General features: G+C 39.7%; 1 pseudogene across 1 annotated transcript; it reads left to right on the plus strand.

Annotated features, from left to right (window-relative positions):
• Nucleotides 1–3155: 3155 nt before the first annotated feature.
• LOC149193153 (fe(II)/2-oxoglutarate-dependent dioxygenase 1-like) lies at nucleotides 3156–7141 on the plus strand (annotated as a pseudogene). Its single transcript, XR_016254415.1, has 5 exons — nucleotides 3156–4604; nucleotides 5878–5977; nucleotides 6076–6119; nucleotides 6416–6737; nucleotides 6857–7141. The product of XR_016254415.1 is annotated as a fe(II)/2-oxoglutarate-dependent dioxygenase 1-like (transcript).
• The last annotated feature ends 424 nt before the right edge of the window (nucleotides 7142–7565 follow it).

A 7565-nucleotide genomic window follows, 5' to 3' on the forward strand; every position in this document is an offset into this window, starting at 1 on the left:
TTGATTCGTTCATATGCCATCGTCATTCGGTTTGAGAATGATTCTGTGTTGACATGTCGAGATATGAGGGTGACAAATGTTTTTACAGATCTAACATGTGGCAGTTATAAGAAGGAATCAATAACCTCCCACCATATTTCTTGTCATACATTTCGTCATTATGCAAATTCTGCTCCATGTTTGTGAGATTATGATCATAAAAAATCGATATTATAAAACGTGGATTGTAAAATGTTAGAATATAATTATACACATCGCCACTTGCCCCATCAATTTTGCTTAATATTTATTATGGTTGTTGCGTATATTGTCGCACAAGCTTATGAGAGCAATCTTGTCCTCCTTAGCCAATTCAGAACATTTAAAAAAAATCAAATAGAAATAATTTTCCAACAAGGAATTTGGCCATCCATACTACATGCAACGCGTTTCTTGTACCAGCGATACTACATGCAACTCGTATAAAAGACTTTCCCATAGATTGTTTTTCATCTTCCTTCATCGCATCACTTTCACCCTTTTTTGTCTACAAAAAGTAGGTCATCTTCCATCTCTGTTGAACCTTTTATAGAGATGACATACCAAGAATTGCTTCATTTGACTCAGCCCTCTCAGCAGGTAAATTGTTCGAACTACTAAACACAAAGTGCTTATTCACAATCTACTTTAACTTCCGCTGGTCTTCCAAATTGACAAGCCACCCAATAAGAGCCTGGGGATTTTGACTTAACACTTGAGGCTGTTTTGGTTGGCTCTCTTGCCTATTGAGCCATTTCATTAATTCAGAAGGGACATGAACATTCGAAAAAGCTTTTGAAAAGGATAGTACACGACTGCGTTCCCCTAGTGACCTGAATAATTAAACAACTTGATGAGCTACAACCATTATATATATATATATATATATATATATATATATATATATATATATCCTTAGAATTTGCCTCATTTGTTTGATTTTCTCCATGTTGACCCAAAAAGGCATAATTAACCAATATTGTTACCTCATAAAGCACACCTCTCAACAAGATCTCCTCGTCTTGACTAGGGAAGGAGGTAATAGGTAGGTTTTTTCCTAGTAGCAACTCCAAGAGAATATCAAAGAAAGATTGATTTTACTTACTGTGTTCTATGGTGAGGTTATTAGGTAGGAATTGAATTTGCTGTGTTTTTAATATCTGTTGGGAGAAGCACAAAAGTGCACCAGTCTATCCAGAGGAGTCTGTCTGCAAAAGAGTCGAACCAATGTTGTTGAGTTCGTGTGGTCATGGATCCGTGGTAACCTATGCAAAGAAAACAAACCTTCGACAATATAAAGATCGTCGTGAAGCGAATGGAGGCAACGAAGGTGAGTAGCAAGGGGCTGAGTGAGTTCCAGGCAGAGATCACCGTTCTTACCAAGGTTAGACATTGACACCTCGTGGGTCTCCTCGGGTAGTGTATCGACAACGAGGAGAAGACGCTGGTGTACGAGTATATGCCCCAGGGGCCGCTGAGTCTGTGTTTGTTTGAATGGGCGATGTTTGACGCTAGTGTTTCAGTACCCTTGAGCGGCTTGCAAGCTGTGAGAACCAAAAGTAGCAGAAGTGGGGACACTACCTTGTGCATCATAGGAGGTAAAGGTACCTAGAGATCTTTGTTGTAGGGACGAAACTATACCATCATTGATAACCATACCATGAGATAGACACATCACTTGCAAAAAGAAATCATTAATCCATTCATCATAAACGGGCTTAACCGAGGTTTCGCTGCCTAGTTAATCCCCATTTTAGACGGTTCGCTGGGTAAAAGCATTGGTACTCGAAGTATATTCCGCAGAGGCAAGAACAACTAGAATAGTATAAGCTGTCGATCACCCATCGACAGAGGAAGCAAATACAAGTGCAAAGGTGGCAATTGAAAAGCTAGCGTAACCTTGCTATAATGACTAGATCCAATAGGTAGCGTGAGCGGTTACAGGATAGAGGATAACAACAGGGAAAGCAACAGAGCCATAGGTGGAGGTCCCTGGGACGCCTTGAGTGGCTCACAAGTTGCGATAGCAATCAAGTCCACAGAAAGAAAGAGGACATGTGTCAAAATTTAATTCAAAGGAGGAGGATGAAAAGTATGTGCTCTTATTCGCTGCAATGAACAATGTTTGCACATAGGATCCCATAGATAAAGATAAGATAAAATAATTATATTTATGTCCAACTAATGACCACAAAGTAGGTCAAAGGCATTGTTGCGTACAATGATGTCCACATAAAGTAGGAGAATCAAACGGTCTCCTAAAAAATCGATACAGTGCATGAAGTAAATCAACATCTGGCCCTAGAGGAGAAGATCTGGGAGCTAATAAGTTTGAGGATTAGATCCATCTCTCATAATATATGAGGCTGAATGAAGAGCACTAAAGAAACTCAACAAAGACTGCTGGCTCGATGAAGAGCTGGTGGAAAGTGCAGATTGTCCACTATATCGTCATCTGGGGTGGTTCACGCATTGCTGAGGTCTGGAGGACCTAGTCCGTCTCCCAGGAACAAATCTGAGATGGATCCGCTGTTCAAATCTCGTGTGGTGGGGTGAGGTCCCACGGATCCTCACTGATCTAGAGTCTAGATACATATTGGTATCAATCGGTCTATTTGTGCCCCTGTCTGAAAGTAGTACCCTAAAAAATGTCATGATTCTCTGTGTGGGGCCTGGTCTGATGGGAGGCTGAAGAATATGTGCTCGGACCCTAAGAGTCCCCTACATATATAGGGCCAAACAACTCTGATCGAAATACCTGAAAAATTCGGCGAGGGTCTGAGTATCCCTAAACAAGCAATGAAACCTTCCTCTGATATCGTAGTAGATAGAGCATCCAAGAATGAAGTGCATCTTAGTCTCCACTTCTTGTAAATGACATACCTGACAGATCCTGTCTTGTGTATCCACCTAGTGGTCCATATCTATCCAAAGTCTCTAAAAACCATAAAGACAATGTCTCCGACATAATTAATATTATCATAAAATCTAATATTAATACTAAAAAATTTAATAATTTGAGGAAAAAATTACATGCCTAGAGATTTCATCCGTGTGAGCTAAAATTAAATAAATCTAAGCTGGTCATATGAAAAGTTCCTCTAACGTCTCGCAAACAAAAGCATCTTATTTAATATTCCCGAGTCATCTTGTCCTTAATGGATTCATGCCTCCGCTTCATCCTCCTCAGCTTTTCATACGGCTCCGAGGCAGCTGTAAGAATCACCTGCCTTAAGCAGCGGCGAGAAACCCTACAGGATTCTTACTGCTGCTTCTTTTTCGTAGGGTTCGAAGCGGGGACTACTTCTTCGGGTTTCTTTCCCTTGGACACCGATTTCTTCTTCGGCTCGGTCTGCTCTTCAGCAGCAGCTTCATCATTTTTCACGACTTCTTCTAAGCGCCCTTTCCCTTTTGCCTTGGAGACTGATTTCTTCTTCGGCTCAGGCTGCTCTCCATCAATGTCATTATCTTTCCGAACTTTTTCTTCAGCGGGTTTCTTTCCCTTGGATTCCGATTTCTTCTTTTGCTCGGGCTGCCCTTCAGTAAAGTCAGCATGTTTCACGACGTCTTCTTCAGCGGGCTTCCTTCCCTTGGATACTGATTTCTTCTTCGGCTCGGGCCAAATTCATCACCTTTGGCTCTTTTTGCGGCTACGGAGTTCTCGTGAGATTGTTATCAGTCTGTCTAGATATGTCTTCTATGAATGTCCACCAGCATTACTTTCGTTTAAGTAACGAAGTTCTCTTGAGATTGTTATCAGTCTGTGTAGATATGTTTTCTATGAATGTCCACCAGCAGGGAAATACTTTGTGTTGCTTTCGGGCGGCCACTCCGACGCCGAGTCAGGGAGGCAACGACTCCTCACTCTGTCAGTACAGTAAATAACGAGGCTTTCTTGGCTTTTCTTGAGAAATCGTTAGGCATTTCGTGTCTGGTTTTGCCTGAATCCCCTGTGAAGACGAGTGTGAGGGAGTGTGCGATCTTCCTGTAATTGATTTCCCTTCGGCGAGGGATGATTTGGTGCGCATGATCGCCGACTCTGCTGCGGAGTTCGGGTGCTTTCAGGTGATAAGCCATGGCGTTTCTTGCGATGTGGCGGAGAGGGCCGAGAAGGAATTCGGTGGATTGTTCGAGCTGGCTGTAGAGAAAAAGGAAGTGATCTCAAGGTAGAGAAAAAGAGGCGAACCGGCTTAAACACTTTGGCCTCATGCCCTGAGGGATGTGGCCACGTCAGGGAAAGAAATCGGTGTCTAAGGGAAAGAAATAAACACTTTGGCCTCAGGCCCTGAGGGATGTGGCCACGTCGGGGGAAGAAATCGGTGTCTAAGGGAAAGAAACCCGCATGAAGTCTGAAACCTTAAATTGCACATAAAATTCCTTTTCACATTATCACAGAGCATTTCTGAAGTTTTATTGTGTTTTCAAAGGTATTTCTAGAAGCCCTACTTGTAATGTGGCCACGTCAGGGAAAGAAATCGGTGTCTAAGGGAAAGAAACCCGCATGAAGTCTGAAATCTTAAATTGCATATTAAATCCCTTTTCACATTATCGCAGAGCATTTCTGAAGTTTTATTGTGTTTTCAAAGGTATTTCCAGAAGCCCGACTTTTAAATACATTAGGACAGAGTTTGTCTGAAATCTTATTGTATTGCAATGAGTATTTAGTGATATATTGTGCTTAGAAAAATATATATATTTATTTCCTGAGCCTTTAGTGCAAAATCTGTTCAAGCTTTTAATCGAAAACAACGGGTTCATAGAACGCAGTAAATAATGAGGTGACTCTTTATTTGGGTCAATATTCATTTTTTTGAAGCCTTGGTACAAAATGTGCTACGGTTTTTAATCCAATCCAAGGTTTACATAATAGAGTTAATATCGAATGACAACTATCACAACTGGGTCTTGGGTGGGTTTTATAAAGTGATTGGTAGATTTAGAATATTTTGAAAATTTAATGGAGAGATCAAAATGATTTTATTCTATTTTTGTTAAAGTCACGGGTAGATTTTATAATATTTTGAAAATTTAATGGACAAATCAAAATGATTTCATTCTTGTCCGTCAAATTATCAAAGGAGTTGTTTTTAGTGTGATTTTTTAGATTTTCTGGTGTCAGAATCCGGCGGAAAAATCTGAAGTGAAATTTGGATTTCTGTTATTTAAACTGGGTTTTACCCATAAGCTTATGATTTCAATAAATTCCGGTCAGATTTTAAAAAAATTAGACCGCAATAGCCCACCAAAAATCTTACTAAAGAGAACTCGATTATCAAAATATTTCTAAATCCACCATCAAATTAAGTTCAGATTCATTGTGTAACTGTGAGATTGATCTAAACCTGGAATTAATATGTCTCTCCAAGTTGTAAAGCTTAAAGTACATATCAGCCCTTCAAATTGAGTTTAAACTATATATTTATGTTTTCAGATATTTAGTCAAAGCCAAATTCTAGGCATAGTTTTAAAAGTCACACAAATGTAAAACAAACCGAATTGATTAGATAATAGGAAAGCTTCATGGCCAAATTCTAGGCCTGGCTTTAAAAGTCACACACTGATGCAGGTTAGTTCATGCAATGTAAGTATCTAAACACAAACACAGAACATGTCGGCTTTAGAGACACCAGTAAGTCCTGAATCTCAATTGAGGAGAGCACAGCCCCATTCTCCAATATGTTCTGGTTAACAAAAACCAGAGCAATTTGGTGACTATCTGGACAGACTGACCAGGGCAATTTGGTGACTATCTGTACAGACTGTCCTGGTTATGAGTTGCAAATTTCTGGTAATTTATGCTTAATTTTAAAATTATTCATAATCGTTCAATCCTCACCGGTTTTGAACTCTGGTATCCAGCTGTGCATTGGGAGATTATTCGAGCGCTATGGAGAAAGTTGCAGGTGAGATTAGGCATGGCTTTAAAAGTCACATACTGATGCAGGTTAGTTCATGCAATGTAAGTATCTAAACACAAACACATAATCTGGTAATTTATGCTTAATTGTAATATTCATAATCGTTCAATCCTCACCGGTTTTGAACTCTGGTATCCAGCTGTGTATTGGGAGATTATTCGAGCGCTATGGAGAAAGTTGCAGGTGAGATTAGGCATGGCTTTAAAAGTCACACTGATGCAGGTTAGTTCATGCAATGTAAGTATTTAAACACAAATACATAGAATATGTTGGCTTAGAGACACCAGTAAGTTCTGAATCTCAATTGAGGAGAGAACAGACCCATTCTCCAATATGCTCTGGTTAACAAAAACCAGAGCAATTTGGTGACTATCTAGACAGATTGTCCTGGTTATGAGTTGCAAATCTATGGTAATTTATGCTTAATTGTAATATTCATAATCGTTCAATATTCCCCGGTTTTGAACTGTGGTATGCAGCTGTACATTGGGAGATTATTCGAGCCCTATGGAGAAAGTTGCAGGCGAGATCCTAGATCATTTACTAGAGGGGCTTGGTGACTGGGACCTATCAAGTTTCATGGCAGATATTGTAGCGAATAATACATCTGTGATATGTATATCGAATCAGAAAGGCCCTGCAAAACCTCAATCAGTCCGTCTGAAGCATTCATATCCTTTTATTCTAACCTTACAATACCAAAACACCTCTAATAGCTTCGAGGTGTACGTGGAACTTAGTTGGGTTTGAGTTTCCCCACAGGCTGGCACTCGCTTGGTTACACTTGGCGACATAACGAAGGTAATCAGTAATTCCTGAAAAGAATTAATAGTGATTAATTTGAATACTAATGAAATTGGAAAAAAATTAGCTGAATGAGTAATATATTAGCCACTGACATTTTATAATTATACTTGCAGGTCTGGAGCAATGGAGAGTACTGTAGGGAGGCCGACTGTGATAAGTGACAAGGCTTGCACTTCCATGGCCCTAATCTACTCACCACCCACAGAGAGCATCATCTGCCCAATGCCAGATGTCTTGAATTCTGATAAGAGGCCGCCTCGCTATAGCTCTTTCTCCTTCAAGGATTATGCATCTCGCCTGCGAAAGCAAAGGCTTTTGTTCAATGATCCAGTGGAACGATACAAGATTTTATAATTGAAGCATGAATGCCAACATATGCTTGAATCATTTTGAATTCAGTGTGATTCGTTTTGTTCGTTTTCGGAGTGTTTCTTTTTAAATCTTGTAAACCACATTCCAATGTTTAGAATGCTTATCGTTGATTTTTAAACATGTTTGGTCTCTTTAGAATAATTTCTAAAAAAATCAACATGTTTGGTCTCTTTAGAATAATTTCTAAGATTTTAAAATCCCAATCTCTATTTTTCCCTAAACACAAATGCAAATATATCCTAGCGGGGTAAAAATAATATATTTAAATTCAACCAGAGACGCTGCGAACTAGCAAGTCCCTGCCAATGAGATCTGAATGCAAATTCTTAAATTAACTATTAGCTGTACCCCATTTAAAATCTCAGAAATCTTTGCAGTTGGTGGTGCTCTTGTCTTCGTCCCTGTGCATGTCTATTAGGGGTCCATGCCGCTGATGTGCTTCGTTAGCAG

The sequence above is a fragment of the Pinus tabuliformis genome, chromosome 2_2, assembly GCF_031772625.1.
Source record: "Pinus tabuliformis cultivar Carrire ecotype Pingquan chromosome 2_2, CPIR1, whole genome shotgun sequence".
Classification (NCBI taxonomy): domain Eukaryota; kingdom Viridiplantae; phylum Streptophyta; class Pinopsida; order Pinales; family Pinaceae; genus Pinus; species Pinus tabuliformis.